This window comes from Balaenoptera borealis (genome assembly GCF_965194805.1).
Source record: "Balaenoptera borealis genome assembly, chromosome: 13".
Lineage (NCBI taxonomy): Eukaryota > Metazoa > Chordata > Mammalia > Artiodactyla > Balaenopteridae > Balaenoptera > Balaenoptera borealis.
The window spans coordinates 27973937-27988782 of record NC_138870.1 but is presented as its reverse complement, the minus strand read 5'-3'; the positions used below and the strand labels follow the sequence as shown (position 1 = coordinate 27988782).

The 14846-nt window shown below is 40.6% G+C and overlaps 1 protein-coding gene across 15 annotated transcripts in view; it reads right to left on the bottom strand.

The window, feature by feature from the left end:
• Positions 1-14846, bottom strand: part of FGD4 (FYVE, RhoGEF and PH domain containing 4) — a 220626-nt gene that overhangs the window by 86720 nt on the left and 119060 nt on the right. The window lies entirely within an intron of this gene.

Genomic DNA, 14846 nt, shown 5'->3' with positions numbered 1-14846 from the left:
CACATCTTGGCTCAAACTGCATCTTGTCAACATGGGCTACCCTGACCACTCCATCTAGTATTACTGTTACTCACAGGGTTCCCCCCCCCCACCACCCCATAACCCTTATCACCGTCTAAAAGACTACGTTATTTATTTTTTTAATTGTCTGTCTCCCCTGGTTAGAATGTAAGCCCTGGGAACATCTCAGGAACACTACCTGCCACATAAGTAGATGCTCAGTAAATAATTGTTGAAGAAATGAATTCTAGATACTTCAGGAAAGTTTCTCTTCACCTGCTTACATTCTCATTTTCTATTTCATGAGAGGTGTTTTCTAAATTCCAACAATAAAGGAGACATGTAGCTGTTTGAGAGCTTAACCTATACAAAATTTCAAACATTTCCATTCTTAGGTAAATTTTTAAACATTCCAGGTTATTTATACACAAATTCTAAATATCTAGGGGGAAAAAAAAAAAGAACAAAAAACTTTACCCAAGTAATCTTCCTCACAACCCAGCAGATTTCTAAACATCTGGAATTGTAGAACTATCCAGATGTTTGTCTTGATAAAAAAAAGTAGCAGCCAAAAATCCCAGCAACCAACTGAAATATTTTTATTTATTATAAGCTGTAATTTTATTTACAGATTATAATAATAGAATTTAAATTTATAGAGTCACTAACTAAAATGCACTATGGGGCTTCCCTGGTGGCGCAGTGGTTGAGAATCTGCCTACCAATGCAGGGAACACGGGTTCGAGCCCTGGTCTGGGAGGATCCCACATGCCGCGGAGCAACTGGGCCCGTGAGCCACAATTACTGAGCCTGCGTGTCTGGAGTCTGTGCTCCGCAACAAGAGAGGCCGTGATAGTGAGAGGCCCGCGCACCGCAATGAAGAGTGGCCCCCGCTTGCCACAACTAGAAAAAGCCCTCGCACAGAAACGAAGACCCAACACAGCCATAATTAATTAATTAATTAATTAATTTTTTAAAAAATCAAGTAAAATGCACTATGGCTGCCAATGTTTCAGACTCAGCATCTGATGCTACCTAAAATTATAGAATAGTACAGAGTTATACTGTCAGGAAAAGCAGATTGCTTCAGGTCTTTGAAGTTCAAAAGTAATATGAACTCAAAATAAGCCTTGAAGGTAGGTAACTGTAGATATTCATTATTTTTAAAGGTCCCACTGCTGTATGATACAAACAAAATATGTAAAAAGGCAACTGTTACTATTGTATCTAAGGTATATGCAACAACATATGTAATGAGATAAGATAAATGCAGCCTCTAAAAACACAAAAATCATTTGTTTTTAAACTAGAAATATTTTATTTTCCTGAAACACGCTCCATAATTTTATTGAAATTTTTGCTACTCAAAAGTAGTGAAAAGGACAGTAAAATTTCTAAAGAATGCTATTGTAACTAAAGAATGCTATTGTGACTGATCCTTTCAAAGGTAAAATCTATTAGATGAACTGAAACACATCTCACTAAGATTGTCAAAACTCCAGTTTTGAGTAGGAGCTCACAGATGAGGCCCACAGCCATAGTATCTGTTATGTATTAATATATGTATGTATAGCAGACTGTGTATATCACTACAATTCAACCATGGGTTCTAGGGGTCTGAATCCCTGCTCCCCACCTTCAGAGTGACCATTCATTAGATGCCATGAATCCCCGCACAGAAAGTGTTGAAAGTGCACATTCCCCGATGCCTTCTGGGTTGGTGCTGGGCCTGGTTGGTCAGTGTGTTTTGCTGTGCCTTGGCATGGTGTTATTTTAGGTAGAGACCAAACTTCCTCTGCATACCCCTGCGTGGGGAAGGGAGCTGGTGGCAGCTCTTCCACCCCCAACCAAACACCAATGGAGGTTCCCCTTTTGGCTATAGTTAACTAAGAATGTTGGTCAAGATTACAGAAAAGTTCTTGCCATTTAAAGCACAAAAAGTTACTCTATGCCTGCAGCCATGACCAGAGGGGAAGGTGGGAGTAAAGGGAAACCACAATCAATTACATGCTGCTCCTTCTGCCGGCTTGCAAAGGGCGGTTCTAGTTGACACCATCTGAGTTGGAGGAGGTTCACAGCCTGCTGTGCTTTACCCGATAAACTGATGCCAATTTATAATAACACCCATTTCTTGGTTCCTTCTTTTTTATAACCAAGTGGAAGAAACTGGGCCCTAGATTTATCAGAAGAACCTGCATTACTGCTGTACTGACAATGAGAAATATCCCTGAGAAGCTGCCCATCCATGTAATCAAGTAAGTGCTGTTTTGAAGTCGTCACACTTTTTGCCAGAGCCTAAGGTTCGTAACAGTTTTAAGTTTTGAAATCTATGAACATACATACTATAAAAGATCTCTTAGTATATTAATGTGCATATGGGCCTGCTAACTGGTGTTAAATTTCTCCAATATGATCATCTGTATCAAAAGGTCAGCTCAGGGACTTCCCTGGTGGTGCAGTGGTTAAGAATCCACCTGCCAATGCAGGGGACACGGGTTCAAGCCCTGGTCCAGAAGGATCCCACATGCCGTGGAGCAACTAAGCCCACGTGCCACAACTACTGAGCCTGCACTCTAGAGCCCGTGAGCCACAACTACTGAAAGCCTGCGTGCCTAGAGCCTGTGCTCTGCAACAAGAGGAGCCACCGCAGTAAGAAGCCCATGCACCGCGATGAAGAGTAGCCCCCGTTCGCCACAACTAGAGAAAGCCCACTCACAGCAACGAAGACCCAACGCAGCCAAATAAATAAATGAATGAATGAATGAATAAATAAATAAATAAATAAATGTGGGGGGAGGGGAGTCAGTTCAGATGCTGCGCATATGCACACCTAGGCAGCCTTCCTTGATCCCCAGAAGCTAACACCTGTCTGTTTCTGGGCCAGTTGTACTAGTAATTGTATATACTAAATATATCCCTAGGGCAATATAAACATTCTTCAGGGCATGTCGGTCATATAACTCTAATTTGCCTAAGTTCAAATCCTGGCTTTACCGTTTAATAGCTGATTGACTTATTTCAATTTCCTGATCTGTAAATGAGAATTCACAGGATTCATAACAGTACCTCTCTCATAAGGTTGTTGTGAGGATTATGATTTAATTAATTCTAGTGAAAGTACTAGAGCAGTAGCTGGCACACGGTAATTGCTATATAACTACTTGCTATTACTGTTACAACTTGTATAATACGCAATGCTGTATAATGCCAGGGTAGTGGGTCAGGGGACCAGATCTTTACTCTCTCCTCCCTCCAGCCTTTGAAGGTCCTTACCTTTTGCCTCCTTCTATGCCTGCCCTATCTTCTTATATTTGCCCTTACCACTGCCTAAATTATGATTTACTACCACCCAGCACTTGCTCATGCTGGTTTACTTTCTTTTTTTAAAAAAACTTTTGGGTTTATTTATTTATTTATTTATTTATTTTGGGCTGTGTTGGGTCTTCGTTTCTGTGCGAGGGCTTTCTCTAGTTGTGGCAAGCGGGGGCCACTCTTCATCGCGGTGCGCGGGCCTCTCACTGTCGCGGCCTCTCTTGTTGCGGAGCACAGGCTCCAGACGCGCAGGCTCAGTAGTTGTGGCTCACGGGCCCAGTTGCTCCGCGGCATGTGAGATCTTCCCAGACCAGGGCTCGAACCCGTGTGCCCTGCATTGGCAGGCAGACTCTCAACCACTGCGCCACCAGGGAAGCCCCCTACTTTCTTAGCAGCTGCCATTTGCTTCAGTGCCTCTGCTACTATCAGGGATTCCCAATAGGCCATTTTGGATAAATTCCGGCCAATTAATGACTCTTCTGCAAATTAATACAATAATGAATTATTTACAAATATGTGGCCTGGTACATTAAACATGGTAACAGTATTAGTAATGACAGTGTGATGTCTGACTGACTTTTTTTTTTTGGCCGCCCTGCGCGGCTTGTGGGCTCTTAGTTTCCCGACCAGGGATTGAACCCGAGTCCTCAGCAGTGAAAGCGCAGGGTCCTAACCACTGGACCGCCAGGGAACGCCCTGATGCCTGACATTTGACGGGGAGTAGAATTTACTACAGACCATTTTAATCCCAAACAATTTAATAATTATTCTTCACCCTTTACCATGATTGTAAATATGTGTCCTGGATTCCATAACTTTTTTCATTTTTCCTCCGTTTGACATTTCTTCATTTGATATGAGGCACAATTGCTGGTTTTTAAACAATGAATCATTTTCTGAAAAGCACATTTAAGTGCTTATGACCACTTAAACTCAGTATTTAATAGCGCTCATCTTTATGCTTCCAAAGTACAAACTGTTTTTGTAAGCCCTGAGACTATCCAATGATCAACTGCAAAATGAGTAAGAAAACCTATCAAGTGTCTACTTTATTCTATTCTTTTTTTCTTTTTGTTCCTCTTTACATGTACTGAGTGATAACTCCCTAATTAAAAGTGCCAGGTACTCTGCTAATTACTGGGGACAGGAGGACAAATAAGACATAATTCTTACCCTCAGGTAATTCCTAAAGAGATATGCACAATTCCATAGGTGTCAGTCCCCCTGCCCCCAACCCCTTGCTAACTGCAACGAGGAAGCAACTGCACCATTCACCCTATCAGCAATGGCAGAGGGTGACGAGGACAGGAATGGATCTGAGGCTTACTGAGGAAAGAATCAGTAAGGGACTGGCTTAAGAAGGGAGGGACAAAGAGGAGGAAAGGATAACACTACTTAGGCTCCTGACTAACGTGACAGGGAAACAGTGCCTTTCACTTTAAGAATGCAAGAAGATGGGGCTTCCCTGATGGCACAGTGGTTACGAATCCACCTGCCAATGCGGGGGACACAGGTTCAAGCCCTGGTCTGGGAAGATCCCACATGCCTCGGAGCAACTAAGCCCGCGCAGCAACGAAAACCCAACGCAGCCAAAAAAAAAAAAAAAAAAGAAGAATGCAAGAAGAATAGAGTTTTGAGTTTTGTGTGAGATATTTTAGGAGCCTGTGAGACTGTTCACGATGAACAGTCTGCCCTGATGTTCATTAGGTTTGGCCAGTCTTAACGCTCCACCTGCCTCATTTTCCAATCTCATTGTTAAAGTTTTTGGATATATTCCCTTTGATATTTTCTTTAAAATATCATTTCATTGACTATTAAGGGAGGGGGGAAAAGGCCTATTTGCCCCATGCAGGGCCAGCTGTAAGAGACTCTGACCCATTTTGTTGTTGTTTTTCGTCTCAGTAATTATGGGTTAAATCACTTGTCTTTCCTTCTGTAAGAAGGACTGATTTCCTTAATTTTATTAATAACAGTAACAAATATCAGTTTCCCTGGAGGGAGGGAAAAGGCACTTACTGAGAGCCCGGACAGGTTTCTGTGTGTTTGTGGGTTCCTTCAGGACTCCACAGGGCTCAGAGCAGTCCATTAAAGAGCCCAGGTGAAAAGTCACAGCAGTCTTCACAGCAGGTGTCACATGTGCTAGGACAACTTTCCCCAAAGTGTGTTCTGTGAACAGGATTTCTCAATTCCCCCCTCTACCACCCCACCACAACCAACCAACCAACCATGATTCTATATGAAATATTTGTGACCTGCCAAATTTGACAGTTTTATCTTGTAGACTCATGATGCCAGTGGGCATACTAGAGACCAATGAAGAGCACTACAGTAAAAAACAAAAACAAAAACCTATTTAACTTTGAACCCAGTATACATCCATGAAACCTTTCCAATCATTTATTACAAGTTAACATCCCATGGAGCTTGGAACATATTTTGGGACAAGTTGCCCCAGGGACTCCTCCCGTTCTAACAACTGTTGCTTGGGCTACTTCCCATACTTTCCCATCTCTACTGCTCCTGACTTCCTGATAATCATCTTGGCTGCCCTCATGACTGTGACTCTCAAATTATGAACTGAAACTCCAACCCAGCCTTGGCTTTTTAGACATGACCCTGCTGTCCCCAGCTTCAATGCTGCCCAATCCCACAATGTGCTGACCACAAAAGCAGCATTAGGGGCAGACTCAGGATGCTTGAGTCTTGCACATGGAGTCTAAAACTGAAGTAGCCCTCAGCTTAAAAAATCAGATGAAATTACATTCTGTAATCCTGCCAGTCTACTTCCTCTCCATCCTCTCCACCTCCCTCTTCCTGTCACATGCATAATCCCACAGCCTAGCAGACAAACGCATATAACTTAGTAAACACAAAAAAAATCTCCAAAGGGACTTTTTTTTTCTTAAAGTGGTTATAAAACAGGATGTAAAGTATTATAATAATTAACAATGCAGAGAACAGTAATATGTAGAATAATGCAGGCAGTTTTATTTCATTGAGACAAGTATCATAAGACCTCTGAATATAAAAGCACATCACTGGGGCTTCCCTGGTGGCTCATGGGTTGGGAGTCCGCCTGCCAATGCAGGGGACACGGGTTCAAGCCCTGGTCCAGGAGGATCCCACATGCCGCGGAGCAGCTAGGCCCGTGCGCCAAAACTACTGAGCCTGCGCTCTGGAGCCCGCGCTTCACAACTACTGAGCCCGCGTACTGAAATACTGAAGCCTGCGTGCCTAGAGCCTGTGCTCCGCAACAGGAGAGGCCACCGCAATGAAAGGTCGGTGCACCACAACGAAGAGTGGCCCCCACTCGCCGCAACTAGAGAAAGCCCACGGGCAGCAACAAAGACCCAACTCAGTCAAAAATAAATAAATAAATTTATTTATTTAAAAAAAAAAAAGAAGACATCACTGGCCTTTAATTTGGAGAGTGGCAAGCAGATACAACTGTTCCTTTGTTCTGTGACCTCCCTGTGGGTTTAAACCCCAAGATCAGGCAAAACACTTCATTTCATAAGAAGCTTGACTTCTTCCTGAAGACTTATAACCCACATACAACAGGGTACTAGGACAGACTGTGCTCCGAAAAAAACAATTTTTCAAAATAGCTTTTTCTTAACTGATTTGTTTTCGAGACATCAAGAGGAGTTTGTATAAATGCAGTGCAATGCATAGCTTCAGACAGGGATGCACTGATGCTAAGATGTCCTTCAGTAACACACACACACAAATATCTATCCTGAACGTCACAAAAAAATTAACCATCATAACTTGGGATTTCATAGTGCTTTAAAACATACACAATATACAACCAATATGCTTGCAAATGCTAGTACTGTTCTTACTACTAGTAGTAATAATGGTAGTAATAAAATCGAACGATATTGTTTATTCTGAGCCAAGTATGAGGTACGTGAAGTACTTTATATGCATTATTTCATTTGTTCCTCTCAAGAATCCTACGATAGGATAAAGTAAGGTAGTTTTAATGTCCATTATAAAGATGAGTCAACTGAGGTGGTGTTAAGTGACTAGGCTGGTGTTAGATGTCATATCTACATATAGTTTGTAAGTACCTTCGGGGCTGGGACCCTAGCTCATAATCCTTTGGCTTTCACTCGGCAGGTAACAAAGTGATTACATCTCTGTTATAGTATAGCTATCTGCCATGACTCTGTGCCTGTATTTCAGCAAATACTATGCAGCCAGGAGCTTCCAAATATCCAAGACATTTAAAAAAAATCATACGAGATTAAAAAAGAAGTGTGAGATAAGAATGGGACTCTTATCTGGAGTCACTAAACAGCATCCCAGATTTCCTCGCCTCTTCCCAGCTTTGAACCCCCTCCTCACTTGCTCTTCAGTTCTTCCAATTTCTGATCTCTTTGCTCTAGGATAAGTCTCTCCATTACAGAATCTTAGACATTCCCTCCGGAAACCAATGGGCAGAGTCCCTTAGGTTCACTCCATGCTAGTCTAGTCCTAGTTAGCTCTTGGCTACACGGCTGTCGCTTCTGCTAGACCTGACCCGGACCTCTTCAAGGAGAGGTCAGAAAGACCCCATGAGGCACTTTCACATGTCATACCATGTTTCACCTTCAGCATCCATAAAAGGTACGTAGGACAGATATCTGCATATTAGAGTTGAAGAAAGTAAGGTTGGTAAATCCAAGAGTCACACCAGGTTTTTGATTCCAAGGTCAGTGCTCTTTTCACTACAACTGATGGCCCTGTTGTCAGGCTTGTTTGTATTTTGCACTGGAAATGAGCTCATGATCTGGGGCTGTATTTCCAGTATTTCTGGGGCTGTGAGGACTCATCAGTATTTGCTCTGCTTGGCCAAAGACTCCACTCACCACATACACTATAGTGATCTTAAATCCAAATGAGTTGAATTGTTTTGAGAAACTAAACATATTCTTTAAATTGTTAATGACCCCTTAGTTGTCACAAAAACAAGTTTAAGAAATATTTTGAGTTTTTAAATAAAGTCTTAGAATCTACTCTAAGAAATTAGAATAATAAATGTCCTCAGGGAATCAGGTCTCTATTCCTTTCAAAAATTCTACTAAACCCAGCAATTACAACCTGCCACAGACCTCAAAGAACTAAAGTGCATTTCTTCTTCATAGCTGGAATATGTGCCAACTTTCTCCTACCCGAAGACTGGTTATAAGGGTAGGCTGGAGATAAAAGAAAAAAAGTTAAGAATTACATGTATGCATTAATTCAATAAGCATTTATTTAGCACCTTGCTATATTGTACAATATGGGGAATATAGCCAATATCTTATAACTATAAATGGAGTATAATCTTTAAAAACTGTGAATCACTATATTGTACACCTATAACTTATATAATATTGTACTTCAACTATACTTCAATTAAATTGAAGGAAATGAAGAAAAATATTTAGCACCTTGCAAGAATCAGTTAACAGAATCAGTGCCAGGCACTGTATAGGATCAGTAAGATCTTCAACCTGCTTTCAAGTAGGAAGATTAAAATGCCCTTCAATCAGGGAACTGCAAACTACAGCCTGTGAGTCCCTCAGAGATCTACAATCCACAGTTCACAGGCCAAATCTGGTCCACCACTTATTTTTGTTAATGAAGTTTTATTGGAATACAACCACATTCGTTCTTGTACATACTGCGTATGATGTTTTTCGCTAGGTTGGCAGTTAAGTAGTTACAGCAGAAATCATATGGCCCACAAAGCCTAAAATATTTATCATCTGGCCCTTTACAGAAAAGGTTTGCAGACCCTGACCTAAATAATCAAGGCAACAAACCATGGATTAGTATTATAAATGATACAATGTTATCACACTATTATTATAGCACTATGTTATAATACATTTGCACTTTAATTTCCCAGAATCAATCTTGGTTCTGTCCCCAGCTAGCAATGTGACCTTGGGCAAGGAAAACCCTCTAGGTTTCAGGAAACTCACTGGCAGCATCATAGCACAATTGATCTAGCACATCTGGGGTTACAGATGACTCTGGGATGTATTTGGTAAATTAACAGTGTTATAGGGTATAATCTTTAGTTTGCTATTGGTCTAAATCCCACATGCCTAGCATCCTAGTCATTCTTTTGCCTTCCAAACATTTTTCACAAGAATTATCTTCCCCAGCTATCTATTGCACATGCACAAATAAGCCAACAGGTCATGCTTCTTGGTCAGTGCTGCTCAACCATGAATCACCTGTGGAGCTTTAAAAAAGAAAACTATAATACCTGGGCTGAAACCCAAGCCAATGAAATCACTATCTCTAGGGAGTGGGACCCAGGTATCAGGGTGTTTTAAAGCTTCCCAGGTGATTCCAATGTGCAGTTGAGATTGAGAACCACCATTCCTGGTATCCTGGTAACAGGCTTGGATCAAATTAGTATTTTCAGTGGAAGCTATATAAAATAGATTTCATAATTTTTTTTAATAAATTTATTTATTTATTTATTTTAGCTGTGTTGGGTCTTCATTTCTGTGCGAGGGCTTTCTCTAGTTGCGGCAAGTGGGGGTCACTCTTCATTGCGGTGCGCGGGCCTCTCACTATCGCGGCCTCTCCTGTTGCGGAGCACAGGCTCCAGACGCGCAGGCTCAGCAGTTGTGGCTCACGGGCCCAGTTGCTCCGCGGCATGTGGGATCTTCCCAGACCAGGGCTCGAACCCGTGTCCCCTGCATTGGCAGGCAGACTCTCAACCACTGCGCCACCAGGGAAGCCCAGATTTCATAATTTTAAGCTGTTAAACTAAAGTTCCACCAAATTTATATCATAAAATGGGGATCCCATGAAGACTCTGAAATTTTAATAGATATGATTTAGGCTCGCGGCATCAATTGACTCCTGTTTAAGTCATAGCCAATAATTATATGCTGAGCGTGAGGCCCTCTTCAACATCTGGTTGATAAAGGTTATCTGATTTTACAATCTACTACTGAAAAAAAAATAGACATCCCCTGGTTTATATGAAAAGCTACTAATTAGGAACCTTGAGAATTCAAAAGAGAGATTATTTCTGGCCAATGGAGAGTATGGTCAAGCTTTGCTTTGAAAGAAGAGACTTCTGAAAACAATAAAATTAAAAATTTTATTGACTTCATAAATTCTGAAAGAAATAAAAACAGATGTAAGAAATGAACTTGAAGGGCAAAAGATAGTTTTTCTCCTAACAGCTATAGCCAACTCATTTATTCAAGATGTCTGGTTTATAAATTAACCAGAATCTTGGCTTTTCCTCTTCCTTTTACCCACTGCCAAACTATTTTCCATTTATTCACAGTAAATTTATCTGCAGGTCCAGAGAGAAGAAGAAAATCAAACTGGCCAAAATGTTTCATAAGGTTTGACAAGGATGTTGTTAAAACCAAATAGAATTGTTTTTCATAATGTCAATCACAGCAACCAAGAATGGACTACTATTTCTCTTCACAAAGGGAAAAATACACCCTTTTCATAAGCAAATCCTTCCTGACTTAGCTCGATTTTCATTAATTTTGTATCTGCTTTACTGGTTTATTTTTCTGAACTTGATTTCTCTAAACCTGGTTCCCAGTGGCCAAAACATTCTAGCTTAACGCTCTCTATAAACTTAAGTTCTATGAGCTTCTGCCTACTTCATGTTGCCTACTTAAAATTACTGGCTGACTTCTGCTTCTCAGCCCACTTTGTTTTGCAGTTATTGACACTGTTCATTCATTTTTCAAACCTAAATTTGGCTTCATGGTAGTAATGGATAAAATGAACTCTACCAAGTAGGAAAATCTCCTTAGGGTCAGCCAGTCCTTCAACCTGAACTGCTATTTCAAATGCACCAATCCTATCACTGTAGTCCAAGGCCGGGATCAGCCAGGCCTGGGAAGGAAGGCTATGTTTATCTGGGAAGTGCATTCCCCCCCTCGCCCCCCAACCAGGAGAAAACAGGGTGGATTAGGAAAACTAGAGGTTGAAAGGTCAAAATTTTGACATGATTATTTACTTTGTGACCGTGAGAAAGTTACGTAACTTCCTCATAAATTAGAGAAATTTTACTGCTCTAGTATCATTGCTTAGGCACAGGTCACAGGTAGATGCAGACCTTGATTATTGGCAGTTTTTTAAAAATCTGACAAGTTAGGTGGTTTTAGAAAAAGGGCTTGGTGACAATCTCTAATCTATCCCAACTCTCCTTTTTATTTTGATACTCTTTTAAGATGAACATTAATATAACTCTCATTTTACTAAAATTTAATATTTAACAGCTTACATAGATATTTCCTTTCCTTACTCGTTGCTGTGTAATCAGACCAGCAGGCCTCCTATTTTTCCCCTGGCCACACTTCTAGACCAGGAGCACAATAGCATTTGTGTTTAGCTTCTAACAGTGTAGGGGATTGTTTCAAGTCATGCAAAACTTAAAAAGCAAATACTGATCTAGCTTATCGTTTATTTCCTATATATATTTTTTGGCTGACAGAGGAAGGAAATTAGGAAGAAAAATAATCCAATTTATCAAATATAACCATTTTTCTAATTCTGAATTTTAAAACTGCATTACATAACTCATGTTTAGTTATGTCTAACATGACTGCTCCTACAAAGAAAAAATTTGTTTTATTCACTGAATGATGAAACCAATCTTATTACTCCCTTGCTTAAAATCCTTTAATGGGACTGCAAGATCCGTAGGAAAAACTCTAATTTCCATACAGGACTCTTTACCATCAGACATAAGCCTGTAAATGCTTCATATCTATCTTCTCACAGCCATGCACCCCTAATGCTCTAGCTACATTCTGATCTTCGCGGTTCCTGTAACACATTATACTCTTTTCATGCCTGTATGTTTTTGCATATGTTGGTTCCCTTAGCTCAATAAGGTATCTTTAAACACATTAATCTAGTTCCAATGTCACCTTTTTGAGGAAATTTCCTTGAGTCAAATAAACAGTCAGTTGCTCCTCTTTTTCTGTTCTCCAAACATGCATTTTGTACCTATACTATGACATCTGTCATGCAGTCACTGCTTTTACTGTTTTCCTACCCTTTCAAATCAAGTTTTACAAAAACCGTTAAAGAGGAAACAGTTCTAGATTGTTACATTTTATTCTGCGTCCTTTCTTTTCCTATCATCCTCATAACAGGAGAGTTTCAGAGGGTTAAATGTCTTAAACACAGGAGGGAAAAAGAAAGAAAAAAAAGGGAGGGAGTATACCCTTAGACCAGAACAAAATATCTTAAATATTTTCTCTTCATCTTGCCACAATTTTCTCCATGCAAACTATTCCCCAAATTTCTTGTCTCCCACTCCGAAACGTCTCCCATCTACTTCCTCTCTCAACAGAACCCCATAATACAAAACCAATTATGGAGCCCTCCACAGGCTGCATTTTCATTACCCATGCCCAGCCCACCCCCAAAACTTTGTCTCAGTTCTTTATAATTGGGATCAACTTGGCCTCTCAGACTTCATGGACAGATCAGAATGAGCAGGGAGCACATTGAGGTCAGAGAGTTAACAGGGTAGAGGCTGGCATCAGGACAGGCAGGGCCTTGCACGTCACTGAGAGGACACAGGTTTTTCCTCTGAGAGAGATGGGAATCCACTGAAAGGTTCTGAACAGAGGAGAGACAATTTCTGTTTTCCATTTTTAAAGGAGCACTCAGGCTGCTGGGTGGAGAACAAACTTCAAGAGGTCAAAGGTGGATAGGAAGGTACCGGAATAATCCAAGGAAAAGTTGAGTGTGAACTGAACCAGGGTAGTAGCAATGGAGGCATTAAGACATGGTCAGTTTGATATCTTTCAAAGCAGGACTGATTGACAGATTGGATTGACAGACTGGTAAGAGAAAAAAGATTCAGGAAGACTAAGGTTTTTGGTCCGAGCATAAGAAATAACAGTTGCTATATTATGACATGGAGACGACCAGGCTACAATGGCTTAGCGGTTTTTTTAAGAGGAGAAAGAGAGGTTTTCTCCAGGCCAAGTTTTAATATAACCATCATGTAGAATGACCAGCTTCCATGACTAACATTATTTTTCTTCTCAGAGGCACTTTCCTTTGGTCTGCTTCAATATATGACCGACCAACTACAGACCCTGGGTCAATTAGCAGAGGAAAAACCCTTAGAAGAATCTGATCTAAACAGGGCTTAACAGGGACTGTGGGAGGGAATAAGTTTGAGAACATATTTAAATGAGGGTGAAGACCTTTAAAAATATATTTCAGACCAATAAAAATTAGCTTCCTATTTTATATATAAGAAATAGCACAGAGAGTAAAGATGGCTACCAGAGGGTACATCAGAAAGGTGGTAGGATAAGCCTATAAGCACCTAGGAAAAGGCCTTTTTATTTTTTGAATGAATGGTATATTCCAGTGTCTAAGGAAAACTGTTCAAGTTTAAATCTTAATCTTGAATTACAATTTAATTTACCTATAGTTTGGATGAATATCAAATGAAGACCATGTTATCATCCCTGCAAAGACTGAAGAATACTTCCTATTGAGTCATTCCTCACATTCCATTTTTCTCTTCAATTTTCATGTGAGTTTGCCTACAAGCATAAGTTTTAAAAAGGAAAGTTTCTTCAAGTCATAAAAAAAGATAAAATGTTTACAAATAACATGTACACTAAATGCACATATTTACAAATTTTCTTGGACAACTTAATAGCAAAAAAATAACCCAGTAGTGTGGGCAGGAAGTGCTACATTACTATCTTTTCAGTTTAAAAACCGTAAAAGGAACTTCTAAAGCCTACATTATTGTAGTGGCCACTCACTATAGGGAGTTGTCCATTAGAGCAGAAAATTCGAGTAGCACTTCTCTCTCCATTTGAGGCTGCCTTTCAGGAAGGAATACTACTTCTCTCCAATCATCCCTAACTATTTAAAGGTGGAATGAGAAGGGACAGAAGTTGTTCTAGGGAAAGAGAGAACTCACTAACGGAGAGTGAGTTCATCCCTTTTGCAGCTTTTTAAAAAAGTTTCATATTTAGAGTGTGATGGTAAACCACACAACACACAAACCTTGGGGAGATCACACAAACCTTGAACTTAGAACTGCTGCAAAGGAACTGAGGCTTCTTCCTGGATAATGGAGGGAGCCAAGGCAGACATGGGCTGGGCTACTCAATCTCTAGCAACTACTGGAACCTGGGAACAGAGCCAGTTAAGGCTGTCTAGCTGCGGGAGGGAGCCTCAGCTTCCCAGATGCAGTACTGTGACTGGCCCCGCCCCTGGGCTTCCAAGCTCAGTGCAACTCCCGTCTCCCCCTCCGTCTCCCCCTCTGCTGCCCCCCAGGCGAAAAGAAGGAAACTGTGACACCACAAGGAAGAGAATCTTGGTAACTATGAAGACTTGCCTGTTCTAAGGTTCAGTTCATTTTATTTAATTAACAGTGTAGACAGCAGGGTAGACATTCCTCAGGAAGGTTAATATCCATGCACAAACAATGGGAAAATAGCATCACAAAATGAACCCATTTCAGTTTAAAAAAATATTTTTAGCAGAAATTTCCTGTCACATGATTACATTTCTAC